This window comes from Myotis myotis, unplaced genomic scaffold (genome assembly GCF_014108235.1).
Source record: "Myotis myotis isolate mMyoMyo1 unplaced genomic scaffold, mMyoMyo1.p scaffold_m19_p_1, whole genome shotgun sequence".
Classification (NCBI taxonomy): Eukaryota; Metazoa; Chordata; class Mammalia; order Chiroptera; family Vespertilionidae; genus Myotis; species Myotis myotis.
The window spans coordinates 34,091,728-34,108,516 of NW_023416313.1; the positions used below are offsets into that span (position 1 = coordinate 34,091,728).

The 16,789-nt window shown below is 46.3% G+C and overlaps 1 protein-coding gene across 6 annotated transcripts in view; it reads left to right on the forward strand.

Moving 5' to 3' along the window:
- Positions 1 to 13,592: 13,592 nt before the first annotated feature.
- The window catches only part of CEP135 (centrosomal protein 135), a 79,761-nt gene continuing 76,564 nt past the window's right edge, over positions 13,593 to 16,789 (forward strand). For 5 of the 6 annotated variants that reach the window (XM_036334591.1, XM_036334621.1, XM_036334639.1 and 2 more), the window contains exon 1: positions 16,423 to 16,478. The gene's annotated coding sequence lies outside the window, so the exon portion shown is untranslated. Of the gene's footprint in view, positions 13,730 to 16,422; positions 16,479 to 16,789 lie in introns of those variants that run through there. The other variant, XM_036334600.1, reaches the window with a different exon arrangement.

Sequence of the window (16,789 nt, forward strand, 5' to 3'; positions counted from 1 at the left end):
TTCTTTATCTCCAGAGCCTAGAAAAATGAGGCCTCATAATTTAATCTGTTCTACTTTAATTCAATGTAATCCTATCAAGAAAACTCAAAACTAAGTAACGTCTTAACAAGTTTATATAACAATAAATTTTTTTCTTAAAGCTATTTCATTTACTCTGTATTATTTGATTATTCATCATTCAATCATTTATTCATTCATCAAATATTTATTGATGCCCTGTGGGATTACAGAGACCAGTTCAAAAAGCTCCTAGTGTAATTGGGAAAATGAATAAGTAAAGAGACCCAACCAAAGTGCTTACGGTCATTATCTTTAGGGAGAAGAGTAGTTTGGGGGACAAGCCCAGGGAAAATATTAGAAATTAAATGAGGACTTTCACTTAGTAACCTTTTTTATGTAAATCTTTATTCACTTAGTAATCTTGATAACTATATTGTTTGAATTCCTCTACAAGCATATACTTGTTGATAATTTTGAAGTATGGTAAAATGTAAATGTTAATAAAGTTAATATCTTAGAAATTACTAACATAATTTTTTTTCTTTTGCTTTCCCTAGCACACATTTTTCCTAACTGGTCCAAGACACCAACCAGTTTCAGAGGGAGAATAAGAGATTTGATACAGAAAGAGAACATTGATTGTTTACTGGGTTGCCAGACACTGTTCTGCAGATACTTGTAATGCAGAGAGAGATAGGATTATTATTCAGCTTCTGACCTTTGAAATAAGATCATGCAGCCAAACAGTACTCTCAAAAACCAGGTTATTGAACTGAGAGATTTTCTAAATTCTTCCATTCACTTTCACACACACACCCTCCCCCCCCCCCCCCCCCCCCCCCATCCACTAGAAACCAAGCCTGGCCCGACTGGCATGGCTCACTGGTGGAGCATCGACCTATGAACCAGGAGGTCACAGTTTGATTCCCCATCAGGCCACATGCCTGGATTATGGTTTCGATGCCAGGTTGTGGACTCAATCCCCAGTGTGGGACATGTAACAATCAATGATTCTCTCTCATCATTGATGTTTCTTTTTTTTTTTTTTTTTTTTTTTATTATTAGTTAAGGTATTACAAATGTGTCCTCATCCCCCCCATTAACCCCCAACCTCCCCCCCACACACACTCATGCTACCATCCCCCTGTTGTCCATGTCCATTGGTATGGCTTATATACATGTATACAAGTCCTTCGGTTGATCTCTTCCCCTTACCCCCGCCCTCCCCTACTTTCCTTCTGGGGATTGATAGCCTGATTGCTGTTTCTCAGTCTTTGAGTCTGTCCCTTTTCATCAGTCTATGTTGTTCTCTATAATCCACAAATGAGTGAGATCATGTGGTATTTATCTTTCTCTGACTGGCTTATTTCACTTAGCATAATGCTCTCCAGTTCCATCCATGCTGTTGCAAAATGCAAGAGTTCCTTTTTTTTTACCGCAGCATAGTATTCCATTGTGTATATGTACCACAGTTTTCTAATCCACTCATCTGCTGATGGGCACTTAGGCTGTTTCCAAATCTTAGCTATGGTGAATTGTGCTGCTATGAACATAGGGGTGCATATATCCTTTCTGATTGGCGTTTCTGGTTTCTTGGGATATATTCCTAGTAGTGGGATCACTGGGTCAAATGGGAATCATTGATGTTTCTATCTCTCTCTCCCTCTCCCTTCCTCTCTGAAATCAATAAAAATATGGTTAAAAAAAGAAAGAGACCAAGCCTAGATGAGAGTTCTCTCCTGGGGTAGAGAAGAATTCCATAGAGAGGGTCTAACTACACTATTGTATAAGGAAGGTGTGTTACCAAGGAAGCAGGGAAGGAAGCCATTCTTCTTTAGCTCCAGGATTGTGGGCAGGAAGAGCAAGAAAGGAGCAGAGCAGAGCAGAGATGCTCTGACTGTGTATCAGGTAAGTGGTGGAGACACCAAGGGCAGAAGAGGGTTCTTCTCCTGACTCCCCATTTGAGACCCTGAGAAGAGGCCTCACTGCAGGCTGCCTCATATCAACCCTAGTGGGACCAGCATTCCTAGGTGATAGAAGGTCATGAGGTTTAACCTTAGAGTCACCTGTGTCTACCACATGGGGCTCTTGTGACTGAGAATATCTGAGAATCTGGCTGGGGATCCACAGTGCTAGTGATGGGGGTGAGGGATTGCAAGATGGGGCAGGATGAAATGGGGATCACAGCCAGAAGTCAAAGGACTATGTAATACTGGAAGGAGCTCAGGGGAGGCAGAGTGCATTGGAGAGGGCTGAGAGAGAGAGAGAGAGAGAGAGAGAGAGAGAGAGAGAGAGAGAGAGATTGATTCATGTATCACACCAGCCACAGGCTTTAGCTGCAATGCCAGCAACACAGAGAGCAACTAAGTGGACAAGGGTAGAAGAAGGTCCCGAAGACACCGTCTTCCCATTGTCACACGGTCCCATAGGCATACACACAGCGCCTTGGAGCTGAAGGAGTAAGAAATCTGACAGAGCTTTTGTTTTCTTAGAAGACTAACATCACCTAAAGGGGCTGTTTAAGTTATTGGATCAGATTAAATTTAAACAAGGAAGGATTTAAATAATTATTCTTATTCCTTACCAGTAGGTGGGCACTGAGGAAGAAGGCTGGATGAGTTAACAAAGGGACTACGATTTCTCCATACTTCTGAGATGTGGTGTGAGTTAAATTCAGGATCCTGCTAAATAAATTAAAAAATCAATTACAATACAGAGCATTAAATGCTATGAAAAGAAGCCTAGGGTGCTATGGGAGCTCTACAGGGCAACAGTAATTGCTGTATTGGATCAGACCCATAGAGCATCCAGCCCAGTTTCTGGTCTTCCAGTGAAACCTGCGTGCATTTGCAGAGGGGTGGAGTGAGGGAGCACGTTTGATTTTGACATTTCATTTTGTCAACTGGAAAATTAAGGGTACTCCTTGAAATATCACCAGTTTCTCATAATATCCCATGACATGTTTGGCATCCACTGATTTCTGCAACTCTTCTTGAACATTTTTATACATCTGCACCATCTTTTGGAGGTTTGAAGTCTCTGTAGAGGATATTCCTAAAAGTTCTGTTTGTTATCATCTGATTTTGGTGAGTTAGGAAGAGTGAGATGAGGCAGATTCTGCCTATTTATCAAAATCTTCCTCTTCACATGGTCCCCTCCCCACCTTTCAGGGGGAAAAAGGCCAAGGTATATTTATGTTCAAGGATTAGATGGTATGGTTGGGTTAGAATGGCTCAAAACAAATTTTATTTCCTTACATCCAGTTCTCCTTGCCCTGGATGATAACTCAGGCAGAACCCATGCCATCTGGGGTCTTTCTGCAGTAGAATAAGGCCTTGGTCAGTAATTAAAATGTCTAGTTCACTGTCATAACCAAAACTTAATGGTCCATGTGCTCACCCGCCCCTGGCTTGGGCCTGCTGCACGCAGAGAGGAAAAGAGAAGTGGGCACTGCTTTCCTCTTTCCCGGTTTCCGACTTCAATTCCTCCTCGACCCTAGTTACTAATGGAGGGAGAGGGGGGGAGGGGGCAGGAACATTCTTGCTTGAACGGCATTGCAGTGAACCAGCTTCTGCTCTCTAGTCCTGCTAGATGTTGAAACCTGACTCTTCTTTGTTGTGGGCACTTTGGGGACCCTCCTCCCTCCCTTCCCTGAGGGTCTATCACCAGCAACTCACTTGCCAAGAGTAAATGAGTCTCTATTTCCAGGGATCTCTTACCACTTCCTCCACCCTGCACCTGGCACCCACCGTGTCCAGCTTCTCTCCAGAAGATCCCATCTTCCCTGGAGGCCTTCCTAAATAGGCCCCATTTCTGTTAGGTGTTAGTTGCAGACCACAGAAAAACCTGAACTGGGCTGTAGGAGGCTTTCAAATTGTTTAGAAGGGCTAGAAGAATAGGCTCTAGGCAGAACTTCTAAAAACAGCTCCCACGGGGGCGGGGGGTGGGGGGGTGGGGGGTGGGGGGTGGGGGGGGGGGGTCGTCGCAGCTCCTTTATGGTCAGCAGGAAGCTCTTGATGCTACCTACCTCTGCCACTACCCACCCCAGCCGCTCTCCCTCCTTCATCCAGTTCCTAATGCAAGTCTCACGTGAGGGCCAATGAGAGCAGAACATCAAGGGAACACATGAGTTCAGCTTAGCTCTCCAGCTTCACATATGGGAAGACCCACAGGAGCCTGGAGACCCAGCCCCCAGGATCTGCTACAGGCACCATAATCTTCTCTCACGTGAAGTTCATACCTAGTTGTGGAAAAGATACAACAAACTCTGAGATGGCATTAACTCAGGACTTTCTCCTTCACTCAAAGGGCACATAGTAGGTGGTCTTTTCATGATTTGACATGAAGAGAGAAGCTCTCCAAATATTCCTGGATCAATTTAAAAATTTACACTTGTGCAACCCTAATTTGGTCTGGAAGTAAATCATACCCGATTCAAGCCTTCTTTGCCAGTGGCTGCTCTAGAGGTGAGCACTGTACCCCGTTCTGGCCACTAAAGGGACCTCTACTAATGCATTCTGGGAGACATTTTTCTCCCGGATGAAAAAGAAGCCTAGGAAGCACAACCATTTCTTTCTTGTCACGAAATTCCTGTCCCCTGCCCTCACTTCTTGTTTTGGGTGCTACCACATACATGTTCCTTAGAGTTGTGACAGCCATTCTGCCATCACGGAGCGAAAGGCCGATGTGGCTCAGCTGGTGAGGCATTGCCCCAGGCACTGAGGGGTCGCTGGTTAGATTCCCGGGGTGTGGGCTCACTCCCAGGCAGGGGCCATGCAGGAGGCAGCTGATGGATGTTTCGCTCTCTCTCCTTCTCCCTTCCTCTCTCTCTAAAAAAAAATCTAAAAAATAAAAAGTCCTTTAAACAATTTATTTTTTTTTAAAGTTCTAGGATAAAAGTCTCCCACTGAGGAGAGTGGGGCAGCATGAAAAGTGGTCAGATCCTTGGTGGTGCCATTGAACTGCAAACTAAACTAGCACCTGCTAATACCAGCTGTTTTGTCAATTGATACCACAAAATGCTTTTGTTACTTAACCAACTGTTATTCAGGCATTTTGATACTGACAGATACTCAGGCTGAGTCCCTAGAACCTGTTGAGATAGAGATATAGAGAGAGAGTGGGCCTATGGAAAAGATTTGGATTGAGCCCAAGTCAACAGTGAGTATTTTCCTGTTTCTGCACTTAGGACTTTCTGAGCAAATTTTTATTGGAATCTGGATTAAAGAACAAGCCTTGGAAGTTAAATTATGACTATGACTGAATAGGTAGTGAGAGAACTATGGAGAGATTTGTCTCATTGGATTGTGTTTACATTTCAAAATCGGGGCCAAACTTGGAACCAAGGTGACATCCCAGGAGCTATAAACCAGGACAGGCTTCTCTTGTCCTCCAACTTGAGACATTTATCTACATTCCAAAAGGTAGGAACTTGGGACCTGTCCCTCCTCTTCCCTGAGAAAATGAGTGTACCCTCATTTCTCTCCCTCTCAGGAGGAAAAGGGAAAGAGCTGTCCCTTTCATATATAAACTCTCAGATTCTTTTTTAAAATACATTTTTATTGATTTTTAGAGAGGGAGATAGAGATAGAAACATGAATGATGAGAGAGAATCATTGATCAGCTGCCTCCTGCATGCCCCACACTGTGGATCGAGCCTGCAACTTAGGCATGTGCCCTGACCGAGAATCTAATCGTGACCTCCTGGTTCATAGGTCCATGCTCAACTACTGAGCCATGCCAGCCAGACAGCTCTCAGAGTCTTTTTTTTTTTTTAATTAAATCTTTATTGTTCAGATTATTACAGTTGTTCCTCCCCCCCCCCATATCTCTCCTCCACCCAGTTCCCACCCCACCCTCTGCCCTTACCCCTCCCACTGTCCTCATCCATAGGTGTACGATTTTTGTCCAGTCTCTTCCTGCATCCCCACACCCCTTTCCCCCCAAGAATTGTCAGTCCACTCCCTTTCTATGCCCCTGGTTCTATTATATTCACCAGTTTATTCTGTTCATCAGATTTTTTATTCACTTGATTTTTAGATTCACTTGTTGATAGATATGTATTTGCTGTTCATAATTTTTATCTTTACCTTTTTCTTCTTCCTCTTCTTAAAGAATACCTTTCAGCATTTCATATAATGCTGGTTTGGTGGTGATGAATTCCTTTAGCTTTTTCTTATCTGTGAAGCTCTTTATCTGACCTTCAATTCTGAATGATAGCTTTGCTGGGTAAAGTAATCTTGGTTGTAGGTTCTTGCTATTCATCACTTTGAATATTTCTTGCCACTCCCTTCTGGCCTGCATAGTTTCTGTTGAGAAATCAGCTGACAGTGACTCTTATGGGTACTCCCTTGTAGGTAACTGACTGTTCTAATCTTGCTGCTTTTAGGATTCTCTCTTTGTCTTTTGCTTTGGCATTTTAATTAGGATGTGTCTTGGTGTGGTCCTCTTTGGATTCCTTTTGTTTGGGGTTCTCTGTGCATCCTGGATATGTAAGTCTATTTCTTTCACGAGGTAGGGGAAGTTTTCTGTCATTATTTCTTCAAATAGGTTTTCAATATCTTGCTCTCTCTCTTCTTCTGGCACCCCCATAATTCGGATGTTGATATGCTTGAAGTTGTCCCAGAGGCTCCTTACACTATCTTCATGTTTTTGGATTGTTTTTTCTTTTTGCTTTTCTGGTTGGGTATTTTTTGCTTCTCCGTATTTCAAATCTTTGACTTGATTCTTGGGATCCTCTTGTCTGCTGTTGGATCTCTGTATGTTATTCTTTATTTCAGTCAGTGTATGCTTAGTTTGTAGTTGGTCTTTTTTCATATCCTCCAGGGTTTCACTAAATTTATCAGCGGTTTCTAGAAAATTCTTGAAAAACCTTAAAAGTGTGGTTTTGAACTCTATATCCAGTCATTTGCTTTCCTCCATTTCTGTCATTTGTGACCTGTTTCTTTGTCTCCACATTTTTTATGCTTCCTTGTGTTGATAGAGTGGCTTTGTGTGCTAGGTGTCCTGTAGGGCCCAGTGGCTCAGCCTCCCCAATTACCTGAGGTAGACACTCTTGGTGCACCCCCTTGTGGGCTTTGTGCACAGGCTTGTTGTAGTTAAGCCTTGATTGTTGTAGGTATCACTGGGAGGAATTGACCTCCAGGCCAGTTGGCTGTGAGAATCAGCTGTGTCTATGGTGGGAAACTTCTGTGCTGAAGACACCCTTCTGGGGCAAGACTTGCTTCAGTGGGGCTTTGGTGCTCACTGAGTCTGCCCCCTGAGTGTGTCCCTTATGGATCTGAGGAGTTGTAATCTGGATGGTCCCACTCTTTTTTTAAAAAAAATATATTTTATTGATTTTTTACAGAGAGGAAGGGAGAGGGATAGAGAGCTAGAAACATCGATGAGAGAGAAACATCGATCAGCTGCCTCCTGCACTCCCCCCACTGGGGATGTGCCCGCAACCCAGATACATGCCCTTGACTGGAATCGAACACGGGACCCTCCAGTCTGCAGGCTGACACTCTATCCACTGAGCCAAACAGGTCAGGGCGATGGTCCCACTCTGACCACTGGGTACACTGGCTCTTGGATTTAAGGAGGTGCTAATTTAGCCTCTACCTGAGGCTACCCAGCAGGAGCTATGAAGAGATCTGCAGATTCCCCTTCCTTGTTTGGGGTTTGGAGGTGCCCAGATGAGGCCCAGCTGTGAAGCAATGCAAGCTGCCTTGGGCCTTCTCTTGGAAGTTCTGGGTCTGTCTGGCCCAGCTGCAGTTTGTTAGGTAATTTTCAGATTGCAAAGGGCCAGGGCATTCATATGCAAAAGCCTCTGCCGCAGCTTGGGTGGGGCGGGGTCTTAGGGAATCAACAGGGTGGAGCAAACAGCTATGGCTGATCCTCACCCCTGCCCTAAGAGGCCCCGTGTCTCAGTGTCCCGGTAATCGCTGCAAGCACCTCTGAGAGAAAGCCGCCCTCAAGTTCTGAGTTCTGCCTGCTGCCAGACAGTCCAGTTTCTCCCCGTATAAGTCTGGGTCCCCAGAGACTTCCTGGAACTGGAGTTTGAGCAGTCAGGGGCTTGTGACTCCCTCCCAATTCAAAAAGACAGCCATGTCCTCAGTTGCCAGCCCCTTTCCACGCACACGCCATTGTACCTCTGCACTTTACTTCCGCACCTCCTCTGAGTCTCAGTGTGCTTTTCTCTTTCCTTCTAGTTGTAGAGTTTCCCACTCAGCCAGCCTTCCTGTAGTTCTGGATGATGTCCGTTTTGTCTTTTCGTTGTATTTTTGAAGTTGTTGTGGGAGGCAGCAATTTCCGGTGTTTACCTATGCCGCCATCTTGGTTTCTCCTCAGAGTCTTAATTTGCAGGAAGGAGTCTGGGAGTCAGGAGCCTTCCTCCCTGCAGGACAGAATCCTGTGCACATAGGGTGACATCTGATTAGCATATCATTCTGGGATGTTGGAAAGGCAACTGATAGTTGTTGATGTAGATAATAACTTTGATCTCTGCTCCAGAAACCTCATATTTGCATTTAGGATACTAGGCATAAAAATAGATATTAAAATGTAGCCAAAGAGGCTTGTGTATGCTTCTTCACCAGAGAATATTCAACTCTGTTGCTAAAATGGCTAATGTGATAATCCAGGGGTGGGCAAACTTTTTGACTTGAGGGCCACAATGGGTTCTTAAACTGGACCGGAGGGCTGGAACAAAAGCGTGGATGGAGTGTTTGTGTGAACTAATATAAATTCAAAGTAAACATCATTACATAAAAGGGTACAGTCTTTTTTTTCAATAGTTTTATTCATTTCAAACGGGCTGGATCCGGCCCGCGGGCCATAGTTTGCCCACGGCTGTGGACTGTGTTGATACACATTGAATGGGCTGTGTAGATATATCAAGGGAAATAATATATCTTAGTACTTAGCCCTAATCTGACGCAACCACTTCTGGGTGTAAATTTCAAAAAGAAAACTGAGAAACTGAGTGTTCTACTCCAGAGGAGGAAGTGAGGTAAGTGATGGGCTTGGAGACCATGTCATTTGAGCAAAGGTTGAAGAATCTGGGCATCATCACATGTATGAGGGAAAAGATTAACTTTTTTTTTGTTAATCCTTACCCAAGAATATCTTTCAATTGATTTTTAGAGAGAGTGGAAGGGAGGGGGAGAGACACAGAGAGAAAAACATTGATGTGAGAGAGACACATAGATTGGTTGCCTCCCCCATGCACCCCGACCTGGGTCAGGGATTGAGCCTATAACCGAGGTACGTGCCCTTGCCCATAATCAAACCTGGGACTCCTCAGTCCATGGGCCCCTGCTCTGTCCACTGAGCCAAACCGGCTAGGGCAAGATACACTTTCTTTTAATTGCTCAGAACAAATTGATCACACTCATGGAGAGTCAGATTTTAGCTTCATATAAAGAAAAATATGTCTAACAAAGATTTCAACAATGCAATGAGCTGCTTTGAAAAGTAGTAAGTTCTCTCATCATTGGAAATAGTAGGTGGCAGCTGGGATGGCCATCTGTTGGAGAGGTTGCACAGGAAATCTGTGTTTTATGTAAGAAGTTGGTCTAATTGACTTTTATTTTTATTTTTAAAAAATATTTAATTGATTTTTTTACAGAGAGGAAGGGAGAGGGATAGAGAGTTAGAAACATCGATGAGAGAGAAACATCGATGAACTGCCTCCTGCACACCCCCTACTGGGGATGTGCCCGCAACCAAGGTACATGCCCTTGACCAGAATCCAACCTGGGACCCTTCAGTCCGCAAGCCGAGGCTCTATCCACTGAGCCAAACCGGTTAGGGCTAATTGACTTTTTAGAAGCTTGGCCACTCTATGTCTCCACAAAATTTAATTGTTCACCATCTGAATATTCTCTTCATTGGCTATTGTCCTACAGAATCCCTTCCTTGGCAGTCTGCCAAATTCCAAATTGTTTTAACTTCCTGAGCAGAAGTGAAGGCTGTATCACTTGTTTTGTAACTTCTGGTAAATTACTTAATCCCATCTGTAAAATGGGGATACCAGTACTTCACAGGGTTATCATGGTGATTCACTGAAACAGTGCCTGTAAACCAGGTGATTAACTTGAAACAGAACCTAACAAGCATTCAATACACAATGGCTATTATTACTTTACTAGAGGCCCGGTGCACGACATTCTTGCACTGGGGGTGGGTCCCTCAGCCTGACCTGCGCCCTCTCGCAGTCCGGGACCCCTCGAGGGATGTTGGCAGGGAGTGGGTCTAAGCCATCAGGTGGACATCCCCCAAGAGGTCCTTAGAGCTTCTGTGGAGGCTGGAGAGGCTCTTGCCACCGCTGCCATTGTGCTTGCTATCTGTGCAAGAGTAGGCCTTCCTTCCCCTGGCCACCGGTACCGGCTTCCCTCTGGCACCCAGGACCCGGGCTTCCCTTGCAGCCGTGTCTTTGTCCAGAAGGTTGTCCAGAAGGACGTCTGGTCTATTTAGCATATTACGCTTTTATTATTATAGACTGAGGCCCGGTGCATGAAATTCATGCCCTTGTGGGGGGGCCCTCAGCCCAGCCTGCGCCCTCTTACAGTCCGGAAGCCCTTGGGGATGTCCGACTGCTGTGGAGGCGGGAGAGGCTCCTGCCACTGCCACTGCGCTCTCCAGCCATGAGCCTGGCTTCTGGCTGAGCGGTGCTCCCCCTGTGGGAGCGCACTGACCACCAGGGGCCAGCTCCTGAATTGAGTGTCTGCCCCTTGGTGGTCAGTGCACATCATAGTGATCGGTCGTTCCACTGTCAGGCCGAAACCAGCTCTCCAACATTCCCCAAGGGGTCCTGGACTGCAAGAGGATACAGGCCAGGCCTAGGGACCCCACCGGTGCACAATCGGGGCCGGGGAGGGACGTGGGAGGTCGGCCAGCTGGGGAGAGACTGTGGGAGGGCTCCAGGGTGTGTCTGGCCCATCTCACTCAGTCCTGATTGGCCGGACCCCAGCAGCAAGCTAACCTACCAGTTGGAGCGTCTGCTTCTTGGTTGTCAGTGCACATCATAGCGAGTGGTTGAGCGGCCTTAGCATATCATTAGCACATTACGCTTTGATTGGGTGAATGGCCAACTGGACGACTGGACACTTAGCATATTAGGCTTTTATTATATAGGATATTACTGCTTATTAGTCTTTCTATTCACACAGAGCTCCTGCTCTTTACTCTTACTGACTCCAAAAGGTGATTAAAAGGTGTAATTCCTTGCACTACCACTATGAAATGAAAATATCTGATGTCTCTAACTAAAGAAATTCACAATTGGGGATGTCAAGGAGAGATACATAAGATAAATTGCTACATCATCAAGATGCCTTAGCATTGTGTTTTAAAAGGGACCCTTTCTTGAGAATTATTTTCCAGTGTCTCTGCTGCTAAAGAATAGCTTGTCATAACATCTGATCATTTACACAGCTTGAGTGCCTTTTGTAGCCAAGTCACTACGGAAGCTCCACTGCAAGGCTCCAGACAGACTGGAACTATCATAACCATTATCCTTATCTGCCAGTAACAATCAGGTTTCTAGCCAAAGCATACACCTGTGGCAATAGGGAAATTGAGTCCCTGGTGCTTAAATAAAAGGATGTAAATTAGCTGGCAGTAATATTGACATTTTAGCCCTATCTATGGTCTCCTTGCTAAAGGCAGGCAACTTTGCATTCTAGACTTGGTATCAGAAGGCCTAGTTCATTCAGTTCAGTTCAGTGAAATTCAACTTGATTCAATTCACACTTTTTGATCTTTTATTAAGCTCCAAACAGAAAGGAAAACAGACTAGGCACACATTAAGCAATACATGAATGTTTACAAAATTATTCACAACCTATAGAGCAGTTACAGGATAGACAAAGAGTAAGTACGTTTGGGGAAAGTAGTAAACAAAAAAAGGAATTGAATTCCTCTCTGGTCATTTCAGAAGAGAAATAGAAGATTTCAGGAGTGAAATAGAATTCTAGGATTTGACCATGTGTTTTCTTTATGTGAGCAGGTTCTCTATTTAAATTTAATTCCATTCACAAATGTTTAACGTGGTAGATGCTAAAGAAACAGATGAGTAAGATAATCTCTAGCGAAAGGAATTCACAATTGGGGATGTCCAGGAGAGATATATAAACACTTATGTTTTGATGAGATGAAGTCTTTAATACAGAGGTCCTGAATAACATCGTTTGTTTAAAGGTCCTTTTGTTATGAAGTTGATGAGAAAAACAAATACTGGCTGGGGCCGCTGTTTGTGTGTTGCGTTTGTCTGTCCTCCCCATGTCTGGGTGAATGTTCTTGGGGATCTCGGGTTTCCTCCCACATCCCAAAGACGTGCAAGTTGGGTTAACTGGGGTGTCCACATTGTCCCTGTCTGAGTGAGTGTGGTGTGGGTGTGAGCACACCCTGCATAGAAGGGCGTCCTGTCCAGAGTGAATTTCTACCGTGTGACTTGAGCTGCAGGGATAGGCTCTGGCCACCTGCCACCCTGAAGTGCAATAAGTGGGTAGAAAAATAATTATCTTATTTTATTAATCTTTCTGAAAATATGTATATGTACAGATCACATTTATTTCCATATTTAATATTAGAAGACTTTTCTTTAAAAGTTTGGTGATTTTTTGTGACCGGAAATATGTAGTGGGATCTTAACTCGTTTATATCATTTAGCCTGTGGTGAACTGCCTTTGTCATACATCCTTTGCTTAAAGTCACAACGTTAAGTGAGGACTTGCTTTATAAGGCTCCACAACAGGGGTGGGGAACATCCTGCCCGCAGGCTGTATGATGCCCGTAAAATCATTTGGTCTGGCCTTGCCAAGGCATTAGGGGCGAGGTAATTAAATGTTTACCCAAATACAGCAGGCTAATTGTTAAGTTAGTAAATTTGTATGGCCCCCAAAAGATGTTATAAATGTCCAAATGGCCCTTCGCAGGGTTCTCCACCCCTGATCTCCACTGAGCCTTATGGACATGGGTGTGGGAGCAATGGCTGTGGGTGGCTGTCGGGAAAAGCTGCAAAGACAATGTGACTTTTCAAAAAAATACCTTTTTATTGATTTCAGAGAGGAAGGGAGAGAGAAAGATAGAAACATCAAAAAAAAAAAAAAAAAAAGATAGAAACATCAATGAGAGAGGATCATTGATAGGCTACCTTCTGCACGCTCCCCACTGGGGATCGAGCCCCGAACCCGGGCATGTGCCCGGGCTCGGAATAGAACTCAGGACCCTGAGGTCCGCAGGCCGACCCTCAATCCTTTGAGCCATCCGGCCAGGGCTACCACGTGGCTTTTACATGGAGTTTTCCCGGTGAGTAGGCGTCCACCTTGCCGGTGAAGGCTGATTCTCCGCAGGAACCGGGCTGGGCAGCGGTTCACCCCGCGCCCAGACGTGAACGCACCTGGCCTAGAGCGGCCGCCACCCGCTGGGGCCCGGGGTTTGCCGGCCGCCAGGGGGCGCCGTGGCCTCGCGCCGCCCAGGCCTTGTCGCTTCCGGGCCCCGGGGCCCGCGCCGCCGTCGCCGCCATCACCGCCGGCGCGTCCCCGCCCGCCGCGCGCCGCTCGGTCCGCCGCTCCCGTTACCGGGGCAACGGCGCGCCTCCTCCGTGCGGGCCGGGAGCGCCTCTCCGCGCCATTTTCAAACTGTCCCAGCGCCCGAGCCCGTGCCGGGGCGGAAGGAGCCGACGAGGAAGTCAGGATCAAGGGCGATGCGACCGCAGACGGCGGGAGCGGCGGCCGGAGCTCGGGTGAGGGCCCCGCGGCGGCTGCAGAGCCCGGCGGGTCGGCGCCGTCGCCTCCCGGGCGTCCCCGTGGCCGGGCCGCGCGGCGCGGGAGGAAGTGGGCCGCGGCGGGGCGGGGCGGGGCGCGGAGAGGCCCCGCAGGCTCGGCTTCCGACACCCCTTCCCTCCCTCCGGGCCGGCCGCTGCCGCCGGGCGGTAGGGTGAAGGTTAAATGCCGCGTCGGTTCGGGGCCGTACTGCTCTCTGCAAACACAGAAGCGCCCCGACGCTCGGCCCCGCACCTGGGAGGCGCCTCCGCCTCCGTCTCTGCTGCTCGAAGCGGGAGGACCGGGGGGCTTAGCCCGGGGCGGGCCAGGCGTCACCGGGGCGGGGGGACGGCGCCCGCCGCCGCGCTGGCACCTCCGGCCTCAGCTTCGGGCTGTTCGCTGGACGCGTTCAGCCTGGACACGAGGTGGGAGATGGAGCCGGTAGCCCGTGGAGAGGAAGGTCTGATACGTGTTTGCTTTTCCCTTGGGAAGATTTTCATCTTTTTCATCAGTCCTTTGTTTTTTAAAAAATTCACATTCATTTTCTCCCCCCTTCCCTCTCTCTCTTTCTCCCTCTCTCCATCCCTCCCCCCCTCCCCTCCCTCCATCCTCCCCCCTCCCCCTCCCTTTCCGGGATGTAAGGAAGTATTCTTTCTAGGTGAGGTATCCAAAGTTGGTACCAGACAGAGAGGACGGTCCTGGTCTGACAGGTGTATTTCTGGTGTCTCCGGGAGTTTCTCTAAAACGCCCTGCATGTCAGGTCCCTTCTGTGGAAGGAACTGGGAAGCCCAAAGGGACACCTCTCGGCAGGAACGGCCTGTGATGGAGTAATCAGGCGGTGCCTGTGATGGGCGAGAGGCGGTGCCTGTGATGGGCGAGAGGAGGTGCCTGTGATGGGCGAGAGGCGGTGCCTGTGATGGGCGAGAGGAGGTGCCTGTGATGGGCGAATGGAGGTGCCTGTGATGGGCGAGTGGAGGTGCAGCCAGGGCGGGCCAGGGCTCCAGGGCCCCGCTGCCACCCGCGCTGGGACCCGAGGGTCGGAAAGTCCCTCTCGGGGCGCGGCCTTGGCTCACCCCGGAACACAGAGCCTCTGCCTGCTCTGCCGGACCGTGCTTGTGAGATGCCACTGTTGGTAAACGGTGAAGCACAGGCGGCTGTAAAGCAGGCGCAGTGGTTCTCAACCTTCCTAATGCCGCGACCCTTTCATACAGTTCCTCATGTTGTGGTGACCCCCAACCATAAAATTATTTTCGTTGCTTCTTCATAACTAATTTGGCTACTGTTATGAATCGTAATGTAAATATCTGATATGCAGGACGTATTTTCAGGGGTCGCGACCCACAGGTTGAGAACCGCTGGTTAGAGTAATAGGACTCTATTTTCCTGGCAAAGGTTAGAAAAGAGCGAAGTCTCTAAAGAAGTGATCTTTTGATAACTACATTTTAGGGCAGACTGATAGAGAATAGGTTCATAAATATTTTAAAAGAAGGATAAAAGCGTGTATAGAGACGTGGTTTTTCTTTTTTTTATTATCGAAGTAAAATTTACATGGTGAAATGCAGAAATCTTAGGAGTACTTAATTGAAAAGCTTTGATAAATGTGTACACTCGTGTAACCACTACCCCAATCAATATATTTTCATCACCCCAGAAAGTTCCTTCTTAAGCCTTCGGGTCAGTCTCCACCCATCCACAAGGCCCCAGGCAACTGCTGTTCTAATTTCTGTCCACATAGTTTAATTTTACCTGTTTCTGAACTTTATATAAATGGAATTATGCAATATACGTGGGTGGCTTCTATTGCTCAAATAATGTTATTCAAATTCATCTCTGTGGTTGATATGTATCTGTAGTTCCTTCTCTTTTTTTGGGGGGTAGTACTACATTGTATAAATATATCATAGTTTATCCTGCTGTTGAAGAATTTATAGTTTGTTCCATTCAGGGGCTATTATGAATAAAGCTGCTATGAATATTCTTGTAGAGTCTCTTTGTAAGTTGCTTATTTTCATTTCCTCAAGTATGAGGAATAAGATTACAGAGTTATAGAGTAGAAGTATGTTTAACTTTATAAGAAATTGCCAGATATTTTCCGCAGTGATTTTATACTCTAGTCAACAGTGTAAAGATTCTAGTTCAGTGGTTCTCAACCTTGGCTGCACATTAGAATCACCTGGGAATCTTTTTAAAATCCTGATTTCTGGGCCTCATCCTCCGGAAATTCTGTTTCTTTCTTATGGGGTGGGGCCACAACGTTGGTAACAAAGAAACAATTTCCGGAGGATGAGGCCCAGAAATCAGGATTTTAAAAAGATTCCCAGGTGATTCTAATGTGCAGCCAAGGCTGAGAACCACTGTTCTAGTTGCTTCAAATCCTTGACAACCTTTTAATTTAGCCATTCTAGTATGGGTGAAATTGTACCTCATTGTGGTTTTAATTTGTACTAGGTGTACCAGTTAGTAATGCAGATTTTGTAATAAAAGAAAACATGATAATTTCAAGAGAAACACCAAAAGTGCTTTATTCAAAGTAATGTCCTACACTAGCTACAATATTTCAGGTAATTTGTGGATACCGTCCCAATAGAACTTTTCTTGTTTTGAGGCAAACCATCCAGAGACCCAATTTTCCACTTCTTCGTACGTTTTGAAGTGCTGCTCAGAAAGTGTGGGTGCCATTGATCAGAACAAGTGGTAATCTGAAGGAGCAAGGTCTGGTGAATACAGCGGGTGGGTTAATACTTCCCAGGCAAGATCTTTTAACGCTTCTTTAACTGGTTTCGAAGTGATGGTGCGTATCATAAAGCAAAATTACTTTGCCATGTCTTCTGGCACATTCTGGTCTTTTTACGATCAAAGCGTGGTTCAAATTGATTATTTGTTGTCAGTAGCGATCCGTATTAATGGTTTCACCTGATAATACACCACACCTTCCTGATCCCACCAAATGCAGAGCATTGTCTTTGGCCTTGCAGTCAATGTTGATGGTTGACCTGGATCAACCCATGATTTTGTGCGTTTGGGATTTTCAAAATAAATCC